This window comes from Cajanus cajan, chromosome 10 (assembly GCF_000230855.2).
Source record: "Cajanus cajan strain Asha chromosome 10, NIPB_CcT2T_4, whole genome shotgun sequence".
Lineage (NCBI taxonomy): Eukaryota > Viridiplantae > Streptophyta > Magnoliopsida > Fabales > Fabaceae > Cajanus > Cajanus cajan.
This window is the reverse complement of record NC_138526.1, coordinates 9,815,872-9,841,061: the sequence shown is the minus strand read 5'-3', so window position 1 is coordinate 9,841,061 and position 25,190 is coordinate 9,815,872.

Sequence of the window (25,190 nt, the reverse complement as noted above, 5' to 3'; positions counted from 1 at the left end):
ACTACGCAATGGAAAGTTGGGACACAAGAACCTATGAGTAACTGCACATCCCCTAGACGGATCCCTGCGTTATCCAGCCCTCAGTGGCACAAAAATCAAAAAACAACCGTCGAAGCAGCATCGTGGACTGTGGAGACAAAATCATCACAAATCCCTGGAAAGGAGATATTCACGCTACCCCGTCGTCACAAACACGGAGGTATGCAGCTTCCGGCTCGAACAATGAGCGAAGCTATCTCTGGAAAGGAGGTACTCACTGCTCACCGTCGTCACAAAGGTACTTAGCTTCCGGCTCGAACAAAGAGTGAAGCTAAGCCTGGAGAGGCGGGTACTCACAGCTTCCAGCTTGGGCAGCAAGCAAAGCAAAGCCTGGAGAGGCGAAACTCACACTGCTCACCGTCGTCACAAAGGTACTTAGCTTCCGGCTCGAACAAAGAGTGAAGCTAAGCCTGGAGAGGCGGTACTCACAGCTTCCAGCTTGGGCAGCAAGCAAAGCAAAGCCTGGAGAGGCGAAACTCACACTGCTCACCGTCGTCATAAAGGTGCTTAGTTTCCGGCTCGAACAAAGAGCGAGACTAAGCCTCGAGAGGCGAAACTCACACTGCTACCGTTGTCACAAGGGTACTTAGCTTCCGGCTCGAACAAAGAGTGAAGCTAAGCCTGGAGAGGCGGTACTCACAGCTTCCAGCTTGGGCAGCAAGCAAAGCAAAACCTGGAGAGGCTACTCGACAATTTTCCACCGGAAGACGCTACAAGTCAGAAGGTCGGCGCATCACCTGGACAATTGGGTCAACTCCTTTACTTGTCAGCCGGTACACCAAAAGGCCGTCCGACTAAGTAAAGGGGGGGCAGCTGTAGACCCCTAAAATTGTCCGGGTCGGAAATAAAACTCGAAGACCCTCAAAGATCGAAGGAAAGTCAGCCAGAAGGACTCCTAGAAGACCATAGGATGGCTATCTGTAGGTTTAGAGGTCTTAGAGTAGCTTAAAATAAGGAAGTGGAGGGAGTGAAGCCCAATACGGCCGTACTAAACTTAATACGGCCGTATTGAAGCTTCAATACGGCCGCAGTGAACTCAATACGGCGTATTGAAGTTTCTGAAACTTCAATACGGCCGTACTGAAATCAATACGGCCGTATTGAAGCTTCAATACAGCCGTAGTGAACTCAATACGGCCGTATTGAAATTTCTGAATTTCAATACCCCCGTATTGAACTCAATACGGCCGTATTGAAGTTCAAAAATTTCAATACGGCCGTATTGGCTCCAGGGCCCGTATTGGGCCTATTCCCTATAAATATGACGTCAATTGGACGTCATTCCACACTTTTCGAGATAGTTTTAACCCTCTCCTTGAGTATTCTGGGGTTTTTGAGCAGTGTTCTGCCCTAGAAATCACTCAGAGAGTTGGTCCGACGAAGTTCTTGAGCCCCGAGCCATTTTGCTTGAGGATCGAACCTAGTCGAAGGGAAATCCACCGGATTTCCATAGTTAAAAGTTTTTAGGAAGGAGCGAGCGAGCTTGTAGAGCGAGGGAACGCCAAAAAGCTTCCCAGTTTTACTCAATATATAAAAGCACGCTTCAAGAGGTTTCTTCTTAAATCCTTCCTTTTACTGCTTTCTGTGTGCATATTTAAACTGTCATCATGTAGATAGTTAATTTATAATCGCTTATAATAAATAGGGGTAATTTAGTAATTTTACGCTATTATTTTAGAAATAATCTGTCATAGGGAACCCGAAAGGGGCGCTGTGGGGTGCTAACACCTTCCCCACGCGTAACCGACTCCCTTACCCGACTCTGGTTGTAATGGCCAAAGTTGATTTATAAAATCAATTGCCTTATCCCTTTTTCCAATGTTTTGAGTAAAACATTGGTGGCGACTCCACGAACCCTCCTTTTGCGAAAACCACTAATCCATGGAGGGTCCCGCTTGGGATTAATATGGATTGGTGAGACTTTTAATAAATAAATTGGATAAGATCGACAAGGTCTCAGTTTGAGAACAAGTCGTTCTAATAATCCAATACATTTTCAAAACTAAAATAAAAGCGAGCTCGACCGTCTTCGCGACCGCCGAGGCCCGTTTGGGCCGGTGGCGACAACCATCCACAAGTGCAAAACCTAAGCAACAATTGGGCTTAATTTAACAAAAAAAATTCGGACCCAAGACTTATAAAAGAAAAATTTCCGTGAGCAACAAAGAACAACATCAAAGAACAAAAAAAAAAATTTGGACCAAAAAGGACTTGTTGCTAGACTTGTGGACTTGGACAATTACCTATGCATTTGGGAGTTGGACTTATGACATTTTGACCTTAATTTGGGACCTTACCTTTGGCTGGACCGAAACATATAAAGGACTTAATCAAGTGAGCTTAAACACTTATTCATTCTAGTGCTTTTCTAGGATTATTCTCTTTGTGTGCTTCCTTTCTTTGATTGAGTCTTAATTTTTTTGCTTGTCTTTCTTGGCCTCTTTTGTTTTGTCTTCATCAAATTCTCTTTGAGTTTAGCCTTTCTTAATTGTGCTTTTCAGTTTTTATTTCTTGGACTCTTGCTTTGGGTTGGTTTTAATTTCATTGTAGGTCAAAACCCACTCTAGTCATTTTTCACACCTTTGGTGGATTTGAGTGGAGGGGTGAACCGAATCCAAGCCTAGCCTTTGGAGGGATTTACACCACATAAAGGAGTGAACAAACACTTGGAGAGGACTAACAAGTTTGCTCATTGTGAAGGAACCCAAGTGGAGGAGTTTGAAGACTTAAATCCTTGTTTTTGTCTAATTTTTGCTTAATTTTCTCTCTCGGCCTCTTTGTTGTTTTTGGCCTTAGTCTCATTATTTGGTTTGTAATTTGGCCATTTTTAAACCTCTTCAACTTGGTTTTAGTTCGTGTAGTTGAAGGTGATTTGAAAACCTTCACCTAGGACCTCGACTAGAACATATTTTAAGTGCTTTCCTTTTGCCTGTTTTAAAGCTTTTAGTAGTATAATTGCTTAGGACTTTATCTTTGTGCAATTACGTTTAGAAGGCTTGTTTTGCCTACTAGGGGTAACGTGCACACACTCACCTTTAATTGTGCCAATTCGTTTTTGTAAGAAAAAGTAGAAAAGGCTTAGTGATTTTTACTTGATAGGGCTTGGTTATTAAGTGATTCATTGTAGTCCACCTCCCCTTGAAAGTTCACTTTGTGCACTTAGGCCTTTCCTACCTATCTTGCACCTTGAAAACCTTTAATTTGTGAAAACCTTTTATCACTCACTCTTTGTGAAAACCATTTTCAATCCCTTTTTGAAAACAATTTGTGAAAACCTTTTTCTTGATCAAAGATGAGTGATCATTCTAGTGTCCATGGTCATAATTCTCGTAGCACTAGGTCTAGTGTTAGGGATGAACTTAGGGAATTGAAAGAGTACCTAAGAAAAAAAGAAGAGGAAAATATAAAAAGAGAAGAAGAATTAAGAAGAAAAGAAAAAGAGTTGGAAAAGAATAATGATGAAATAAAAAGATTGCTAGAAAGATTAGTTGTGGGAGGAGAGGCTAGTGGTTCAAGACCAAAAGTCACTTCTCCTCAACCTTCAAGAGGCAAGGGGCATATGTATTCAAGTGTTCATGAGGAGGAAGGGCATCATACCCAACCTCTAAGTGATATCTTCCATAGTAGTCATCACAATAATGATTACTATCAAAGACCCCCAAGGCATCATAGAAATAGGGAGTCTTCCAATAGGGAACCCAACATCAATCTTCCCTCATTTCATGGCAAAGATAATGTTGAAACTTATCTAGATTGGGAAATGAAAGTGGAGCAACTTTTCTCTTGCCATGGAATAAGTGAGGATAGAAAGGTTTCTTTAGCAACCCTTAGCTTCCAAGGGCATGCTATGTATTGGTGGACCTCCTTAGAAAAAGAAAAAAGAATAAACCATGAGCCTCCAATTCAATATTGGAATGAGCTCTGTAGTGCCTTAAGAAGGAGGCATATTCCTCCATACTATGACCGAGAGCTTATGGATAAGCTTCAAAGATTAAAACAAGGGTCCTCTAGTGTAGAAGAATATAGGCAATCTATGGAGTTACTCATGATGAGGGCTGGGATAAGGGAAGAAGAGAGGACCACCATCTCTAGATTTCAAAGTGGTCTTAATCTTGAGATAAGAGACAAAGTTGAACTTCTACCTTATAGGGATTTGAATGAACTTGTTCAACTTTGCTCAAGAGTGGAGCATCAACTTACAAGAAAACCTTTTCGAAAAGACTCCACTCCCTCTTATTCCAAGAGTTTTAAGAAGGAGGGCCACTCTTCCCTACCTTATCCCAAAGAAGAAAAAGAAAAAGAAAATTCATCTTTTAAAGCACCTTCCAAAGAGTCTAAGTCAAGTGAAATCAAGTGCTTTAAGTGTCTTGGAAGAGGACATATTGCTTCTCAATGTCCTACAAAGAAAACCATGGTTTTAAAAGCCCAAGATCACTATAGTAGCCTTGATGAAGCTACTTCATCTTCCTCTAGTGAAGAAGAAGCCATAGACTCCGAGGAAGAAATTTTACCTTGTGAAGGAGACTTATTGTTGGTTAGAAGGCTCCTTAACAATCAATCTAGTGAAATTGACCAATCACAACGAGAGAACTTGTTTCAAACAAAATGTAAGGTCTTAGAAAGTACTTGTTCTCTCATTGTCGATAGTGGGTCTACTTCTAATTGTTGTAGTACTAGATTGGTTGATAAGCTAGCCTTAACTACAAAACCTCATCCTAAACCTTACAAAATGCAATGGATCAATGAGGAAAGAGGTGTTGTAGTCAACCAACAAGCAAGCATACCAATCTCTATTGGCAACTATAAAGAAAATGTTTTGTGTGACATAGTGCCATTAGAGGTTAGTCATGTCTTACTTGGGAGGCCATGGCAATTTGACAAGCACATAATCCATGATGGCCTCACCAATAAAATAAGTTTCCAACACTTAGGTAAGAAGTTTGTGTGGTGTCCTCTATCACCCTCTCAAGTGAATGAGGACCAACTCAAACTAAAGGCTAAGAAAGATGATGAAGAGAAAAGCAAAAACAAAAACAAAAAGAAAAGAAAAGAAAAAAAGAATTTTTCCTTTGAAGAAAAAGGGCTAGGTTCAAGTGAACCTTAACCCTTGTGCCATCCTCTTTTCTTTGGTGCCAAAGAAAGATGGCAATGGAGGATGAGCACCTTTTTAAAAGCCATCATTGAATAAAAGGCACCCAATCCTAAGTAAGATGATTTGGTGAATGAATTGCATGGGTCAATAAATTTTAAATGGTGATGCCTCTTTGGCTCTTCCCTTTTGCCCTAAGCACCTTCATTCAACAAATTATGTACTTAAGGATTGCATAGTTAAGTTTTAATATTTTACTCCCCTAATTGTGGTTTCACTTCTTTTGAAGGATCAATGGAATGGAAGAACTTGAAGATTTGTGGTCAAATCCTTCTCAAGAAGGAGGGTATGATGGAGGACCATCCATGGTACTTCATGTGAAACCCATCACATGGTCCAATGCTATGACTAATTTTGAGTAGTGTAGGATTTATTTGGTTTATTCCAATTTTACCCTTGTATTTTGGGGTATTTTAGTCATAGGATTTATTTTCTTTGTATTTCCTATTTTACCCTTGTATTATGGGGTGCTTTAGATGATTAGGGTTTTTATTTTGGGCTAGGGTATTCCATTAGGAGGTGACGCCTATTTTGGTGGTTTTTGGATCTATTTTTGGTGTTAGAAAGGCTTAGGCCCAAGTGGAGGGCAAAGGTTGCATGGACTTATCATGCACCTAGTTGTAGCCAATCTAACCCCTTAGATTCCATCCTTGGCCACCAAGTAGCATCTAGGGTTCATTTGGCATTGCATTTGGAGTGCATTTGCCTTGTGAATTTCGGCCATGCATTGCTCCAAATGCAACCCTAGATGCCTCCCCTCCTATAAATACCCAACACCCCACCACTTGTAAATACTTTGGATTATATGAATTTGAGAGAGCATTTTTGCCTCAAATCCTTTCCTTAGTCCCTAGGTTAGTTCGGCTAGCCTCCTCCTATCTCCACCCTTGGAGAGTAGGAAACCTAGAGTGGCCTCCACCTACCTTGGAGTGAGCCAACCTAAATCACCAAACACCATCACCTAAAAAGCTTCCGCCCAAACACCATCTTCACGCCTAACTTCCACCTTTGTCACCACAAACCTTCCTTTTGTCTTCCTTGTTGAACCTAGATCAAGGGCAAGGCTCCCTCTCCTTCATCTCTACATCATTTCATGGAGAAGGAACCCATCAGTTATCAAATTAACTTAACACATAAAGGGTCCAAGATTGAGTCTCAGCCATGCTAAAAAAATATGAATGAATAAAAGCTAGAAAAAGAAGATCAGGAAAAAATAAAGTAAATTTTGTGTCAATGTAATGTCAGCTTAACCGACAATTAAAATATTAAAAAAAATAAAATTATTAAGTTAGTGTCAACATAGTGTCGGTTTAACCAACAATAAAAAATTAAAATAAAAAATTATTACGTTAGTGTCGACTACATTAACACTAAATCGACTAAAAAAATTATTTTTGGCGGCTTTGCTGGCACAAAAAATTTGTGTCAACTTATTTAGAGTCGGCTAAAAACCGACGAATAATTGACAATAAATATTGTATTATGTTAGTTTTTGTCTGAGTTTATGTTAAGCATTCTTGTTGTGAAAAGAGATGGTTAAAATTCCTTAAAGATTAGGATTTTGAGCTTAGATATCACTTAGGCAAACCCAATGTGGTGGGTAATGCTTTAAGTAGGAAAATCTTTGCATGTATCCGCCTTGATAATTAGAGAATTGGACCCCTTAGAATAATTTAGAAACCTTATCTTGATGTGAGTTGACTCCTAAGAGCATTAGGTTGGGAATATTGAAGGTGACTAACAGTTTGGTAGATGAGATTAGGAAAGGTCAGAAGCTAGATCCCTTTTTGTTAGCTCAAGTTGAGATGTTGAACAAAGAGAAGGAGGGAGACTTCAAAGTTGGTATAGGTGGAGTTCTAAGATTCAAGGATAGGTTGTACATGTGCGCCTAGTGTCCATAAACTTAAGAAGATGATCTTAGAAGAAGGACAAAGGAGTAACCCTGGTATCTAAGCAAGAGCCCTAAGATGTTATATTACAACCTTAAGAAAATCTTTTGGTGACCTAACATGTAGAAAGAGGTATAGAAGAGTTTGTGTATGCATGCTTAGTTTTCCAAAAATCTAAGGTAAACATCAAAAAACTTCAAGAAAGTTGCAACCCCTAGATATACCTAAGTGGAAGTGGGATAACATATCCATGGACTTTGTGGTTGTGTTATTATGGAAAAATTGACAAAGTCTGCTTACTTTATTCCAACACTTTGCAGAGGATGATGGTAGAAGGAACTCTAGTCAACTGGGATAAGTTCAAAAGGATTTTCCTGGAGAAGTACTTTTCTTAAGATGTGAAGAATAAGAAGGAAAAAGAGTTCTCAGAGCTGAAATAGGGCAATGAAACAATGGTGGAGTACAACGCCAAGTTTAAGCAATTGGTGCACTTTTGTCCCCACTACAATGGTTCAGACAATGAGTAATCTAAGTGTATAAAGTTTGTTAATGTCTTGCGACCAGAGATCAAGCAGGTTGTGAACTATCAAAAGATTTATCAATTCCCTATACTGGTAAATAGGTGATATATTTATGATGAGGCTGGTAGGGTGAAATTATTTGTTATATTACTTGTTAGAGATATAAATATATTTTTTAATGTATTTTGATTATATATTATTGTTTGATTATTTTAGAAATTTTATAGATAAGAATATTTTTAGATAAGGAAAATAAAGATTTCAAAATTATTTTATTTAAAAAGGTATTATCTTATTTATTTATCTACAAGAGTTTTAATTAATTAATTAATTAATTGGGTTATTTTATATTTATAAGAGTTATTGATAAAGAGAATATTTTCTAGTTTTATTATCATAGATAATTATTTTAAATTCAAGAAAGGAATAATCGACAGGCTATGCACGGGATAGGGTTAGAGTTTTTATATAAATACATTAGCAGGGTTAGGGTTGTCTCACTTTACTTGTTAACATGTGCATCTCGTTATCTAAAGAGGATAGAGAATTAAAGAGTACGAGAGAAAACCTTAAAGATCAAAACTAAGAGTTTAGCATCCATTAAGGTAAGCGAAAGTGAGAACATTGCTTTAAGTGTAGGTTATTTGTTGGATGACAGGATTGATCCCTAATTACTTTGTATGTGTTGAATGTATGAGGGATTAAACTAAAATTCTCTTGTTTGTGATTATAATGTTCTTATATTGTTCCTTTTTTATGGTTATGCTACAATTTTGTTTATGATTGATGAATTTAACTCTAAATATGAATCTATGAATGTTTGTGGGTTCCTATAGGAACCCTAAAGACAAAGTATACTAAATTAGTAAGTAATAATTAATCTTTGTATGAAAGAGTATGTAATTGGTGGTTTAATTGAATATATTTAGACTTTAATTGTGAATTGGTGCAAGAATAAAGAATTTAGAGTTCAAGCTCGCGCTTCAAACAAAGTTTCGAATGGTTTCGGAACTATGCTCTGATAGCATAATCATGCTTATTGTGAAGCATGCTCATGCTTAAGTAAGCACACCCATCTAAATTTTTGCATGGTTGTGCACCATGTTAAAGTTCAAATTGGCTTTTATGTTTTTCAAAAAAATTGTACCCCTATATTTTACCTTTCAAAATCCATTAGAATCACATAAAAAAGGAGGTCTATAACTCAAGTTATGATCAAATTACTGAATGAAGGTCAAACTGTCAAATTTAGGCTAAAATATTGCAATTGTGTAATTTTAAAAAATAGTAGATGAAAGAATTAACTCTTGAGGTCAGCATATAAGTTTTAGGTAACTGTCTTAGCTTTCTAAAAAAAATAATATCAACTTGATAACCTGTATATAACATTAAATATAGTGTTTGGATCACACAAGATCATAGAAGATTAAGTTACAAAAACACAATTTGTGAGTAGTGGTAGTGAATTGTTTTACCCTTTACATGTCTGATCTTATGAATGGATTTACCCTTTAAGTGTTTGATTCTAATTGAGGTATTTTAGCAGTATGACTTAGGATCATGATTTATAATATTAATAGTGATATAAGAATGATTCAATAATGAGTTGAGTAAGTAGGTTAAGATTTGATCTTAAATATCATAACTAATTAATTGAGATATACATGATGTTGATGTGATGTGCTTGTGTGTGTGTGATAATAATGTGGTGTGTTGTGTGTAAACCTTGTGAACTGATTGATTATGACTTATGAATTATATGTAATTGAGGATATTGTGAGGTATTTTTATGGTATGATTACATCACCCTGGATAACTGAATTTTAATATTATGAGATATATCTTATGTGAAAATATGTGATGAATGATGTGACTAATTCTAAGTGTATCTCAGTTGTCTAAAAGTCTAGGTGATTGACCAAGTAGGGATGTGTTTAATATAATGTGAAACTATATATATATATATATATATGTGTGTGTGTGTGTGTGTGTGTGTGTGTGTGTGTGTGTGTGTGAATTTTGAATGTCATTAGTATGACCATTCATAGTGTCTATGTGACATACATCATGTGCATTATGTGTTTTTGTGGTTGGTATGATGTGAAATATGTTGTTAGGGAAGGTTCCCCTCTGTGTTAATGCTTGGAGATTCATGACCTTGAAGACAACTGGGTTTGGGAGCCTTAGTCTCCCCCATTTGTCTGGATGGGGTGAAACTTGCGTGACACAATTATCGTTATGCCCCAATGGTGTATTGTATATATTGAATCTATACATGTGGAGTAGAGGGTGTCACTGTTGAGTATGTGAAGTCTGAAGGGTTTATTAGGCTTGACCCATTTACTTTCTTTCTTTTTTATAAATACTCAGGTAATTATAACCTAATTATGAAATAAAAAATACCATCTAATGAGATCGTGGACGTAGGTTATTTTGACCGAATCACGTAAATCTCTATGTCTTGTGAATTTACTTTCTCTCTTGTAATTATGCATGTGATTACATTTGCCATCCCCAATAGTCACAAGGCATGGTTCTTCTAGCAAGATCAAGCTATACTCAGCACCTGCGAGCTAGTGTGGTGTCCATTAGATAGGGGAGCCAATAGTCTTAGCTGAGGAACCAATAGCCAACCACAAGCTAGTCAACGCATGAGGGTAGTGTGGGGTTTGCTCCTACAGGCTAGTTGAGGTGCTTTAAGTGTGGTCATTTGGGCCATAAGTCATTTGATTGTCCAAAGTAGGGGTTGATTTGCTACAACTACCAAGTGTAGGGGCATTTCGCAAACCCAAGGCCAAGAAGGAGTTAATGAGTGCTAGTGGGGCTAGTTTCTACTTGTTATGTGTGCCTTAAATTTCCTTTGAAAAAGTGTTGGTGCAAGATGGGAAAATAGTAACTTATGCTTTTAGGTAGCTAAAAACCCATGAGAGGAACTACCTTACATAAGACCTTAAGTTAGCAATTGTAATTTTTTTCCTAAAACTTTGGAGACATTACATTTATGCTTCTAATATTTCAGGTGTTTAGTGATCATAAAAGCCTTAAATATTTGTTTGATCAGAGAGTTGACCATGAGGTGGAAGAGGTGGTTAAGGTTCCTTAAGGATTGTGATTTTGAGTTGAGTTATCACCTAAGTAAGGTCAATGTGGTGGCTAATGCCATGAATAGGAAGTTTTTGCTTGTGTCAACTTTGATGGTGAGGGAGATGGATTTGATTTTAGTGTTTAGGGACATGAGCTTAGCATGTGAGATTAACTCTAACATTGCAAGACTAGGTATGTTAAGAGTAATCAATGATCTGTTGGTTGAGATTAGGGAAAGTCAAAAGGTTGACTAGTTCTTAATGGCTAGAATAAAGGCTATAAGACAAGGAAATGGTGGCGAGTTTAATATAGGAGATGATGTGATGTTGAGGTTTAAGGATAAAGTTTGTGTGCCTAATAATCATGAGCTTAAGAAGTTGATCATAGAGGAGGGACATAAGAGTAAGTTTAGCTTTCGCTCAAAGGCCACTGAGATGTATCAAGACCATAGAAAGATGTTTTAGTGTCTTAAGATGAAAAGAGACATAACTGAGCTTGTGTAACATCCTAAATTTTCTAAAAATATAAAAAAAATATATATTTTAATTAATTAAATATATTTTATAATTACATTAAAGACTTTATTATATTAATGAAATTATTTTATTTTCCTATAAGTTTATGAAATTATTTGTTATATTAATTATTAGAGATATAAATATATTTTTTTTCTTTTAACGTATTTTGATTATATGTTAAGATTTTGATTAATCGGGAAATTTTATGGATAAGAATGTTTTTAGAGAAGGAAAGTAAATATTTCAAAATTATTTTATTTGAAAAGCTATTATCTTATTATGTACTTATCTATAAGATTTTTATTTAATTAATTGGAGTAATAATATATTTTAAGACATATTTTAAGATAATTAATTATTTATATATTATTTTCAAAGATATATTCTTTATTTAATTATTTTTGATAATTATGTATTGATCTTTTAAAACAAATAGTATGAATTAATTAATTGGGCTTTTGTCAATGGCTACATTTGGGTTACGGTTAGCATCTCTTTAAATACATTAGTGAAATTAGGTTTTTCTTATCTCACAAATATTTGATCATGCATCTTATGATTTGGAGAAGAAGGGGAACCAAAGACAAGTGGAAAGGATCTCAGAAAGCCAAACTAAGACTTTAGCGTCCATCAAGGTAAAAGGTAGTGAGAACCTCACTCCAGGTGTAAATAATTTGTTAGGTAGCGGCATTGCCCCCCAATCCGGTTGGTTGTGTTTGTATGTGTGAAAGATAAAATCCAAATCTTGTTTTGTAATTGTAATGTGTACTTGTTGTCTCTTAATTTTTATATATGTAATTATGTTGTTGATTTGTAAGTTGGCATGGTGTATGAACTTGAGTGCCTATGAGTTATTTGGGAAACCTTGAGATTTAGAATTGAACAACAATTATTGGAGGAACAATTTTGAACAGCAACCTTCTCAATAAGAACAAATTAATTAGACTATAGATACCTTCTTTTAAACATGAATTCATATCAATGGTGAGACCTAATATAAGAGTGAAACGCAAATATATATGCAAAAAAGGATTTACTGATACCACATCCAGCACTACTTGGGGATCGTTGCATGTTTCTACTTAATTGATTGTATGAGCTCTTGTATATGTAGACCATTCGAACTAATTCATGATGATGAGTATGTTGAGTCAGACGAAGCAATCCCTAGCAGGATTTTGTGTCAGACAAATTTAACACATGTTATTACTAACAAGTGTGTTAGCGTTTCAGAAAAACATAAGTACAGGAAATGGAGAACAGAGCATGTACAACTTCCCACACCAGAACCAAGACAAAGGGTAAAGAACTATAAGGCATCAGATGAAGAGATCAAGCAAAGTCGAGCCCAGCACAAGAAGGAAAACAATGAAGCCTTAGACGATACAAGACCAAAGACGATGGATGATGGATATACACAAGATGAAAGAAGAAGTCAATTCAGACAAAAGGAAGGGTCAAACCAAATGAAAAGAAAAGTCAAAGTCTATGTCCTAGACAAAAACTCAAATTTCTAGACGCAAACAAAGAAACATCTTCCTAAAGCAGATAATAAAAATCTCATACGCAAACAACCTTTGCTAAGCAAATTATGTAGAATCGTCAAATGCTTAAAAACATATTCTTATTTGACGAGCAAATGTCTTCTTGCAAAAACGAGTTAAAAATTCTCTTTGTTTACAAACACACATATTCAACCCCCCTTCAATGTGTTTTCATCTAAATTCAATTGGTATTGTTAAGTCAGACGAAGCAATTCCCAGTAATGTTTTAAAGAGAAAAATATAATGCATATTGTTATTTCTAACAAGCGTGTTAGTGTTTCAGATAAAGACACAAGTATAGGTAAGCTGAAGAACAGAGAATATACATGCATCACCATCCACACTAGAACCAAGAAATATGAGCTAACCACCAGATAAAGGCTGACCACAAGAAGGAAAATAATAAAGCCTCAGATGATACAAGACCATAGACGATGGACAACACTAGGTCAAAGCACCCTAGACGGAGACTCAAATACACAAACGAAGAACAAGAATGTTGTATTGCGTCTAAAGACCCAACGAAAAGAAATGTCTAGCATCCATACTCTTAGAAGAAAGAAGAGAAAAATAGACTAGTGCTTAGTCACAAACCAAAGCTGCATGTGTCAGAGCAAGTACACCTACTAGTCAGCGAAGGACAACACCTATGTAGCCACAATACCCGGAAAGTACAGAGATCATGATTAAAGCCAGATATAGAAGCAAACAAATGGTACTAAAGATCTCGTGGAAAGCAAATTCAGCAAGCAAAACATTTAATTCAGGATTAAAGGCATTAAATGCAAGAATCCACGAAGCCTGTGCAAACTGAACAAGAGAATCAGATGATGGCTAGACAAGCATCACAATTAGGTCTGATCACGAACGGTAGAACATTCAACAAATAATAGATGAGACCTACTATATATAAAAGGATATGGAGTATCAAAAGAAGAGCCAAAAATAAGATCAAACATAGAACAAGGAAAGTTGTGTCAAACATCAAATGAAACTAGAAGATCAACTCGGCTAAAAGAACAGTTACGGCAAGACACATCATGAGAACTAGACAATTCAAGCTAATTGAATAAGACAAAGTAAAATGTGTGCACCAAACGACTATGAGTCCAATATCAGATGAAGGTGTGTCAAGAATAACCTCCAGTACAACATGAAGGAATGGAGCAAGCATAAGACAAAGATAAGAAGAAAGTCAACAACACGAGAGACGAAAGACGCCCTAGACGGAAACAAAGCCTATCTACAGAATTGACTAGACTAATGGAGAAGTCAATGCATCAATACTCAGACAAAGTCCAAAGCTCTAAAATACACATTGACTAACCCAATCAGAGAAAGTCAGACAAAGATCCAAAATGTAAGAAGCACATGAAATGATCAGGCATAGACGAAAATTATCATGAAGATTAGGATCAAAGAAGAAATTAGACATCGTCCACAATTGCACAAGAAACTCTCAACGTTAAAAGAAAGAAAGAAGGAAAAGAGAAACAAATCAAAATAGGAAACATGCATGTGTCAGGAAAATCGCATGAATTTTTTTTTCAGAAAAGGACAACACTCTATAAGCCACGAGACTAGAAAAGGACAAAAAGGTTCCTAGGTCTATGCTAAAGTCAGACACAGCTGCTAACAAGACAAAGAAGACTTCATGCAGGGTCTATCACAGGAAGCAACATTTAACGCAAGAACTCAAGCATTAAATAGGTAGAATGAATTGGTCATGCACGACTATGTCTGCCTCAACAGACACCTGCAAAAGGAAGCTCCGCTTCAACGGATATATTCAAAGATCAAGCAACGGGAAGATTCTACAAGACTATATATATATCACTGCCTCAAACCTTGAAGAGTTGGCTTTTTAAATACAAAAAGTAATATCAAGCCCATATAGCAACAAAACCAGAGACAGATCATAGAGAGTCAAATGTACCTTAGTGTATCTCTCTATAGACTAAGGAAGTTCTGAGCATATCTTAGGAACGTGTACCTTAGAGAGTGTAATAAATCTATGTATTCTCTTTATAAGAGTAACCTACACTCAATCTTGCAAAAACTAAGGTTGCAAACCTTAGTAAGTATACCAAGACGTACATCCTCTCAGTGAGAGTAATCCAAATACCCAAACCATACATGTATCAATTGTAAAGCCTGAAGAGGCTAGGCAAAGAATACTTGTAAAGCTCGAAGGGGCTTTCAAAGAATACTCACTACGAGCCTGAAGAGGCTGATTAAAGAATACTAGCGCTGGTGAGTGAAGATGGCGGGCCAGGAATGGTCGAGAATACTTGGGGGAACCAGAAGTGGTTTATGAATACTAGTGTTGGTGAGTGAAGCTAGCCAACCAGGAGTGATTGAGAATACTTATGACCAGAAGTGGCCATGACCGGGATGGTCTAGAATACTCAAGGCTTGGAGAGGTCGAGAATACTTGGACCAGTAGTGGTTATGACCTGGATGCTCCATAATACTCATTGTTAGCTTAAAGAGGCTGAAAAGAACATACTAGCGTTGATGAGTGAAGTCAGCGGGCCAGAAGTGGTTGATAATACTATGGATACAATTGCATTTTTATTGGAACCCTTCAGTTGAAAGAGACTGGACGTAGCTCGGTCTGAGTGAACCAGTATAAAATAACTTGCATTGTTAATTCCTATTTCTCAGACACATTTCTTCTTTAGTAGTTAAACCTTTGTGAAAAACTTCATCCATTCAGAATCTTTTAATGAAATCAATTTCCAGACGCAGATGCAAACCTTGTTTGATATTATACATATTTAATACACTGAATAGTTTATCTACTGCCTATCTTTAAGTAAAACTATCTTGAAAAGCAAAATGCAAGAGCGTTAATCATCATTGTTACATGAAACATTTTCCTTCAGCAGGCAATAACTTCTTCAGACACAATGACCATCTAGTATCTGATAGTGCATTAAACGAAGAACATTACTCTTGCAAATTTTTTTTATTCCTTGTCATACACTCGAACACACACATTCAACCCCCCATCTGTGTGTATTTCTGCTAACTTCAGGTATCAGAGCTTGACCCCTTTGATGGAATCATGCTTTGGAGTGCAAGAGGTGACATACTCAAAGATCCAAGAGGAGTTGGCTAGACATGAAGGTTTGGGCCAGCCAGGGCCCAATGGGCCTTATGGGCCTGGGAAGGCCCAAGTTGAACTTTTCATGGGCCATAGTTTGTTATAGCTATTTTCATATGTTTTGTATACATCATGTTAGTATAGGTATCATATATTTTGGTCTTGTATTTTGGACCACATAGAGTAGCATTTTAGGTTTTAGGCTAGTTGGGCCTAGTTTTGGCTTCATGGGCCTTTGGGCTTTTGGTACCCAATATTGGGCTCATTTTCATTCTTGTAATTTTTCCTTTCCATTGTATTTGTTTGCCCATTGTATTTAGGTCATTAGATTAGGAAAATACAAGAAATACTAAAGTAGGTTAACTAGGTTAAATTAGGTTTAATTTGGAAGCCATTTAAGTTACATTTGAGTCACATGTTTTGCACCAATTGGTGGCTGAACATGTGACACTCAAATTAACCCTAAATGACTCTCAAATCAGACCTAGATGCACATTAGGTACCTAAACTCACGGCCACACCCATGTGCACCAAAATTTGAATTCAAATTTTAGGCGCCAACTTGTGTAGCTTACTCTAGGCGCCAAAACCGTCCCTACTTAAGTGTTTCTCCTACACATTGTAATCACTTTTGAATATATGAGAATTTCTGAACAATTACTTCAGCTAATTCCCTCAAGAGTCACCGAAAATTCCAAGAGAGAAAACCTAAGAGAATGCCTTCAAAAACCTTAGGAAAACCTAGTTCTCCTTCCCTTTGAAGTGTGCAATCCTTTGAGTTCATGAGCTTGGATGCTTCCTTCTTTCATTTCCGCAGATTATTCTTCATCTTCACGAGTCTTCAAGTGTGTTTCTATCTTCATTGAATAAGATCCGAGCCTAGGAGGAGTTTAGGAAGAGTTTGAGCTTCACTCCTACTACTCACCTCCATCACCCTTGGGTTGAGCATCTAACAATGCAAGGGTACAAATGATCCACGGAAGAACGAAGGAAAAAGGAAAGCTGAAGTACAAGGAAGACGAACGACTGGTATAGGTAAACCTAATTTAAAATCATCTACTTCAAATGATGCATATTGCTTATGTTATATGAGTACATTACATCCGATAAGTTAGGATATTATATGTGCTTATGTAACTTCGTCTGAAACAAAATAGGGCAACAAATGTAGTAACTCTTTACGTTTAATTATTCCTCAGAGTGCAGTAAGAAATTATTGCATCTGGAAAATCTTTATCTGATGAAGCATCTAGAAAAGGTTCCCTACGTCTGAACACTTTGTCCTCGCATATGAGAAATTCAATCTACCACACTCCTAATAAATGTTCGTTAATATCAAATGATGCGTTAGTCAAATCAATCGTGACAATTATCTATTTCTTAAAAGATATTAATAAAGGGGATAAAATCTTTAAATTAATGAGTAGTATGACCGTCACTTGTGTATCCATTGGAAAAGACACTTCCCTAATCTCAAATTAAATGCAGCCGCACGGCACTTTGCACGAGGAAGACAAACAGGCACCATGTAATGCATGTATTAAAAATAATAATAAAAACAGAAGTTCTCTCTGGCTATAAAAACCCCATAGGGCTCTTAGGAATCAAAGTCATGCACAACACGATTCAAACTTTCACATACTTCATCTTCCAATCCTCTCTTATGATGTTTCTTTCAAAAAAAAAAAACAAGCCCTCACTGTCTCACTACAAACAAGATCATTTCGCCTGTACGCACAAAGTCATCAATCATACTCCATTTTTGCTCTCTTGAAGACTTGATCAGTAACACATACAGAAACATCACTATAATATCAACTAGATGAAGGAAAGTGGGATACTCTGGTGTATCGCACTAGAAGTGTCATCTACACTAAATTGGTGTTAATTCACTACGTCTTCTCCAATGTTCCTCAAGAATTCTTGGGTGGAATGGTGTCTGGTGCACACCAACCTTCTCAAAACAAGAATTCTAAGTCAGAACACTAGGGGAAGACACAGCCCAAATGGGACAGAGGAGTGAAAATAATTGTTCTAGAGTTAGTGCTGAAGAAGCACAAGAAGAATTAGGAGTGGGCTTTAAAAAGGGAGAAGCAAGCTCATCTGCAAAAAGACTCACTGAATGCGCTTATTCCATAAAAATGACCTTCTGCTTTAGAAATCTAGAAATCAAGTAGAAGTTTACTCATCTCCTCTTTCAAAAAGGCTTCTCTGCTCCAATAGATCCTCACAAGGATGTGGGCCATGATAAACTCTCTAACTTGTTCTAAGTCATCCTTTCTAGTCCGCATCAACAGGAATCATTAGTGATTATCAGCCCTAGAGCTTCTTCCCTGCATCTGAACTTTATGATGTCATTCAAGGACTGTTCAAAACAAGCCTGAACATTTTGAGAAACTAACTTAGGGATAACCGCGCTAAAAAAAATCTCTGTGTAAATTTCTCATGGTGTACATATTTCTAAGTCAAGTCAATAATATATATACATTTTCTTATCTAGAATTATTGGTTGACGTATGGAATAATTTGTTCAATGCTATTCTTACTGGTTATAATAATTCTTCTAATATCAGACTGCTTCTTAAAACTTATCCATTATGTCTGAATGATCACAGTAGGAAAGATTGAATAAAAAGAATAATCATAATAGAAAAAGTGTTTTTCGTTTGAGTATACAGACTCTTTATATGGCACATATTTCTTATTCAGATAATTTTTTTTTGTATAAATTGATCTGCTCATGACTATAGGTTTCCTTACTCCCTAAGAATCTTGCTTACTTCATAAATCTTTTTGATGTCTAGATACCCTTTGAAACCCACCTATCTTGAAGACTACAAATGAGAAAAGTAATAGTGTGATCCTCTCGTACACTTTTTTTTCTCGTGTACGTCAGCAGCTCAACTCAATCTAATCTAAATAAGTATATATGCTTCACTTAGAGTTATCATCTTAATAAATGAAATGCTCCGATCAATGGTTTGATATCTATGCCATGCTCAAAGTTATGATGAATATTCTTGCATGGAATCTCAATTATTACATTACTCATCATGGAATAAAAGTTCTATTAAAAGACTATCGCTCTGTTTTGATATTCACCCTAGTATAAATTTCTTTTTGATGATTACAAAAGGGGAGAAATAGAAAAGAATTAATCAAATAAGTTATAAGTTATCTAAATCTAAAACAATCAGAAATAGGCTAAGAGACAATCTAGTAAGGGGGAAAGCATACACTAAGGGGGAGAGATGTAATATGCGAACTTGAACTTACTATGAACAACGTACTACTGTGTGTTAGTTTTATCTGAAACTATTTGATCAATTATATTTGTCATCATCAAAAAGGGTGAGATTGTTGAGTCAGACGAAGCAATCTCTAGCAGGGTTTTGAGTGAGACAAATATAATACATGTTGTTATTACTAACAAGTGTGTTAGCGTTTCAGAAAAATATAAGTACAGGAAATGAAGAATAAAGCATGTGCAACTTCCCACACCAGAACCAAGACAAAGGGTAAAGAACTATAAGGCATTAGATGAAGAGATCAAGCGAAGCCGAGCCCAGCACAAGAAGGAAAATAATGAAGCCTTAGACGATACAAGACCAAAGATGATGGATGATGGATATACATAAGACGAAAGAAGTCAATTCAGACAAAAGGAAGGGTCAAACCAAATGAAAAGAAAAGTCAAAGTTTATGTCCTAGACAAAAACTCAAATTTCCATACGCAAACCAAGAATATTGAAAAATGTTTGAAGTCTACTAAGTCACAACAAGAAGAACTACGTATCGCCCACACTCTCAGGAGAACACATGAAGTCATCAAAATAGGAGAAGAGAGAATAGAAAAATGGACTAGCGTTTATCCACAAGTCAAGGTTGCATGTGTCAGAATAAGTACACTTATCAGTCAGTAAAAGACAATGCCTCTATAGCTATAATGCCAGGAAAGTACATATATGCCTAGGTTATGATCGATGTCAGACACAAAAGTAAACAAACAGTACAAAAGACTTCAGGTAACCCAAAATCACCAAGCAAACATTTAATGCAAGATCAAATACATTAACTACAATATCTACGAAGCCTAGACAAACTAAACAAATCAGATGATGGTTGACCAAGCATCAAGATTAGGTCTGATCAAAAACAGAAGAACGGTCAACAAACACTAGATGAGGCTTACTTCAAGATGAAATCTTGAAGTATCATATGAAAAGCCAAAACAGGGCTAATGCTGGAACAAGGCAAACATGGGTTCAACATCAGATGAAACCAAATGGTCAACTCTAACGAATGAACAATCAAGGCAAGGCACATCATGAGAATCAGACAACTCGAGCTAACGGAATAGACAAAATATAAGGTGTGCACTAGACGACTATGAGTCTAATGCCAGACGAAGGTGTGTATCAAGGACAATCTCAAATGCAAATCAAACGAAGGATGGTAAAAGATCAAAAGAAAGTCAACCACGTAATCAGATGAAGGACAACATAGACTGAAATACATTACAAACGAAAACAAGTATGTCCATTCAGAGTGTAAAGGGTAAGGAATCGACACTACAACTGTCTTCGCCATTCCTCAAATGATCAATGCAACATCAAAAGTGGAAAAGAATTTTGTCAAAATTCCTATAAGCTATGTAGATCTATTTCCTCAACTGCTAAAGGCTTCGATGTTGGTGCCGACCCCACCACTAAAAAAGTTGGAGCTGCCTTATCCATGATGGTATAGGCACAAAGAAACCTGCGATTATCACTTTGGGGAAGTAAGTCACTCCATAGAAAATTGCAAGGCCTTGAAATTTTGCGTACAACAGCTTATCGATGCCGAGTGACTTCGGTTTTAAAAGGCCAATACACCAAACACCAATAAACGACCAAAATGAATAGCAAGTTTGGAATGGTTTGTTGAAAATCCGTTAGGGGGGCTCTCTTCATAAAATTTAAATTTTTTAAATTCATGTTCAACTCATGACCTTCGCCCATGGTCACAAGTTCATACAAAATAAGGTCTTGTACAAGTTTTTCATCTCATCAATAACATATGTCATTTCTACAAACTCTCTGTGTTTATTTTTTTCTCCCTCTTCTTGTGTATTAAATTCTAAAACTAATTACAGTACCCCAAAAGACAAACATGACTGAGGATAATAAAATTAATCAAACTCCAAACATCTGTGATGCATTGTCTGAGTTTGAGACAGATGAGGAAGTCATTTCTCTAAAACACAAAAATTACTATAAAAAATGAGAAAGTTAATCTCAGAAAAGGAAAGATAAGAATCGAACGCAAAACCATAGGATTCTCATTACACAAAAGAGATCCTATACAAAAGGGAACTTCAACTCAATTTGGTCGATGAAGAAAACACAAATCTTGGTCTACGAAGGGACTTTCAACACCCATATACCGAGGCAACACCTTCTCCTTGGTCTTGTGGGATGGAGACAGTGTTATCTATAAAGAAGGACCCAATCACAAAGGTCCATATACGAGCTTTCTTAGAAGGGCACTGATCCTCCCTTGATATAGATGGAAAAAAGCTTTCTCGCTTGATGAATTATGATGCTTGAAGAAGTATTAAGCCCTAAAAACAACGCTTACAAAAGGCCCCTAGGATGGAAATCCACAAGGGGCGTCCTAGGAAAAAGTTAGGGCAAAAGAAAAAGAGCAAAAGTTCCCAATAAGATTTGTCCTAGTAAAAAAATTAGGGATTTCAAAAATAATAATAATAATAATAATAATAAAATAATAAAAATAGTAAGCGACAACTATATATCCAAGTTGTAAACCAAAAGAAAGCAGTTTGAATATTTCTTCAAGAAGCCATGGTTCTATGAAAGTTCCGCCCGACTCAGACATGCAGTCTAGGATAATTAGGAGAATGATTATTCTTATTATCCAAAGAAGTGCTTGTTTAAAACTTAAACACTAACCTACCTTGGCCACCCATTCTTTCTACATACCTCTTTGTATTCCTTTCTGTATAAAACTTTTGAAACCAACAAAATATCCATCTCTTTCTCTTTTCCAATTGTAATGATGTATGTTTTTTATGGTTGTCAAAATTGAACAATTTCATAAATAAATAAATAACCCGCTAGGTTGAAAACCCATAAAGGGCGGCCTAGGCAAAAGTTAGGGTTTTCTAAAAAGAGAGCCCCCAAGACGGTTAACACATTAATTGGCCAATATGACTAATGATGCATATAAATTAACTGAAGCATTTCACTTGTAAAAATGAGAAAAGGAAAGCCACTTCTCAAAAACCAAAACATGCATTGCATTCATCTAAAAGCATTTCACACACACTTAGGATATTTTCTTTATCCTAGGGGAATTATTCAAAATATGCATCCTGCATGAATGAAACAAGCATGTAGCATTTCTAGATCTCAACATAATAAAAAAAATCTAGAATGGACTGTTCCAGAGATGGAACGCCCCGTTCCAAATTATAATAGCTAGAATAGGTTGTTCTAAAGCAAAAATGCCCCGTTCTAGTCATCATCAAATGGGAACGCCCCATTTCAAAAGCAAAACAGGCCATTCCAATTTAATATTAAGTTAGAACACCCCGTTCCAGGGTACAAAACAGGCTATTACACGTCAAAATGGTCGTTCAGCATGATTTTTAGCTAAATAAGAGCCATTTCCCCCTCATAATCCTTATCCATTTCCCAAAACTTCCATTCTTTCCCTATAGCATTTTAGGCATCCTTTACTCGCATTTACTCACCATGCATAGAGGTAGCTCATCCCATGGTCGAGGCAAGAGGCTTCGGATACCATCGCCATTACGACCACCACCATAGATCATACAGCCAACACCACTAGTACAGTGCTCGACGGCAGCTATGAGTGATGAGATGCGCAGATAGAGGTGACATCTTTGCGGTTTTGAGTTTGGGTTCGCACACCACCTCCTCAAGTAGGTGGGACTCTTAGGGAGAGTCTAGGAGCTACTCTCAACCATTGAATGGGAGATCATATTAGAGTCGTTGGGTTGAGCCTACAGGGAGAAGACAATTGACTTTTTGGCATCTTCCAAATAGTACACAGTTACAACACCCGAACGGCCAAACGTGCAGGATGGTTCTATTTTGGATAGGCAGGGCCCTCCGCACCATCATGTTGATAGAGTTCAACTGGATAATTGAAATTTGTGATTTAAGATGCTAAATTATATTGTGTTTTATGTTGAAATATTGGGGTTAGGGTCAGATGTATGATTAAGGGTTTGGTGTGATGTGTTTGATTATGAAATTATTGGTGTATACTATTAATTTGGAGTAATAATATTGAGTATTAGGTAATTTTATGTTGTGCTACAAAATAGAGAAAGAAAGGGTGAGAACTACGTGAAAATCAATCGAGTTCAAAGCAGTTTTGCAACTATAGACTGATAAGCACAGTCATGCTTAAGATAAACACGGTCATGCAAGCCTATGCAAAAGGAACCATAGTCATGCTTTGGGGAAGCATGCTCGTGCTTGTGATTGTATAAGAGTAACAACCAATGAAGAGACGAGAAATCATGAAATGACGTTGAGTTGAGCTATGTAAGGTATAATGCTTAATAATGAAGGGAAATAATAGAAGGAAAAAAGTGTGTATGATAACCATAATTGAGAAAAATGTAAGAACAAATAGGGTGCAACCATAATTGAGTAATTAAAGAGAAGGTGTAAGAATGATTACTTAGTGAGTAATAAGAGTAAAGAGATGTAAATGAGAACAATGATATGGATGTTTATGCGTGACATGAGAACTTTATGTATGACATGAGATGTTTGTGTGAAATGTACGTGATGAGGTGTGATAAGAAAACATTACAAGATGTATGAGATAAGAAGTGTTGTTGTTTGACTCTAAAACCTTACATGCAATGTTTGAAGTGTTTGATGTGTTATGAGATAATGATGATGTGATGATCATCATTTCATGAAGTCTAGGCAACTGCTTGGTAGTGGTGAAATCCAGGCAAGGGTTGGTCTTGTGGAAAAATCTAGAGAGGTCTAGTAAATTGATGATGTTGGCACTAAACATATGCATTAATTATTTGATGTTGTGGTGTGAGAGTCAGTATATTCACGCATATTTTCATTTGGAGGTCGTAGTGAATCTATGTGGAGGATATTTATGGTCTTTTACCTTGGTCTTAGGGTGTTTTGGTAGGTATTCTCTAACGAGTATCAGAAGTGACCATGCCCCACTATAATGCCCCGACTTGATCTAGATAGATTTTCTCCTAATTGAGAGTGGGTTGAGTGGGTCAACCAAATAGTGGTGATTCGGTCCATGTGCTCTTAGGTTACCTTGTATTTGAAGAGTCATTGGCAATATTAAGGTTCATACCACACGTATATAGAATAAAGAGCATGAGTCTGCTACATGAGTCCTTGAAGAGGTGGATGTGTATGATTTTGAGATTGATATGTTGGATGAACTCTTATGAAGTTTGAGTTTTGAATACCTGAATTGACATGAGTTTTAGTTGTGTGGTGTGTTAGAGTATTATCCATATTTTTATATGCGTGCTTATATATATGTAAGATATATTCTCACTCCTTTTGTGCTTGTTATTGTTATTTTCCTTGTTTAGGTTGAACACCATATGCAGGGACTAATCAAGTACATGAGTTTGAGCCAGTGGAAAATTAAGTTTTGGTTTATGTTTGACTGGATTGCTTTGATTAATTAGTTAAACATCTAGGCTAATAGATTTGTTTACATTTTCTGTGTTTTATCTTAAAATGTTACTTATAGTTTTGGCTTCCCTTTGACAAAATTATACGAGTAGTTTAATGCCTAAACGTATTTTATTTGCAACTTACTCTTGTTCTACTCCTATTTAATGCAATTGGAATTTTGTATAAAAAGGTAAGCTAGGGACTATACCCTCCAAGTTATCCCTTCCCTCCACCCCTAATAATATCAGCGAATTACGTGTGACACAAGATTACCATTTTAACATAATTTTATAATATTTGTAAAATAATTTATAATATGTTCATTTTTTAAAAGAAATTCTTTTTCAAATTATTAAAATATATTAATTATATCTATTATTCTTTCATGGATTTTATACATTATTTCATTTTCTAAATTTCGAAAATTATATAGAGATTAACTAAAAAGTCAATGAAACAATTAGCATTAAATAATAAATTTAAATATTTTTATAACATGTCTTGAATAAATGATACGATTTTTTGACACAATAAAATATTATAAAATTATTATATTTAATATACTTTTTAAATTTTTATACAATATATTTGAGTAATATTTATTTGTTTTATAAAATGTTAGTTAATAA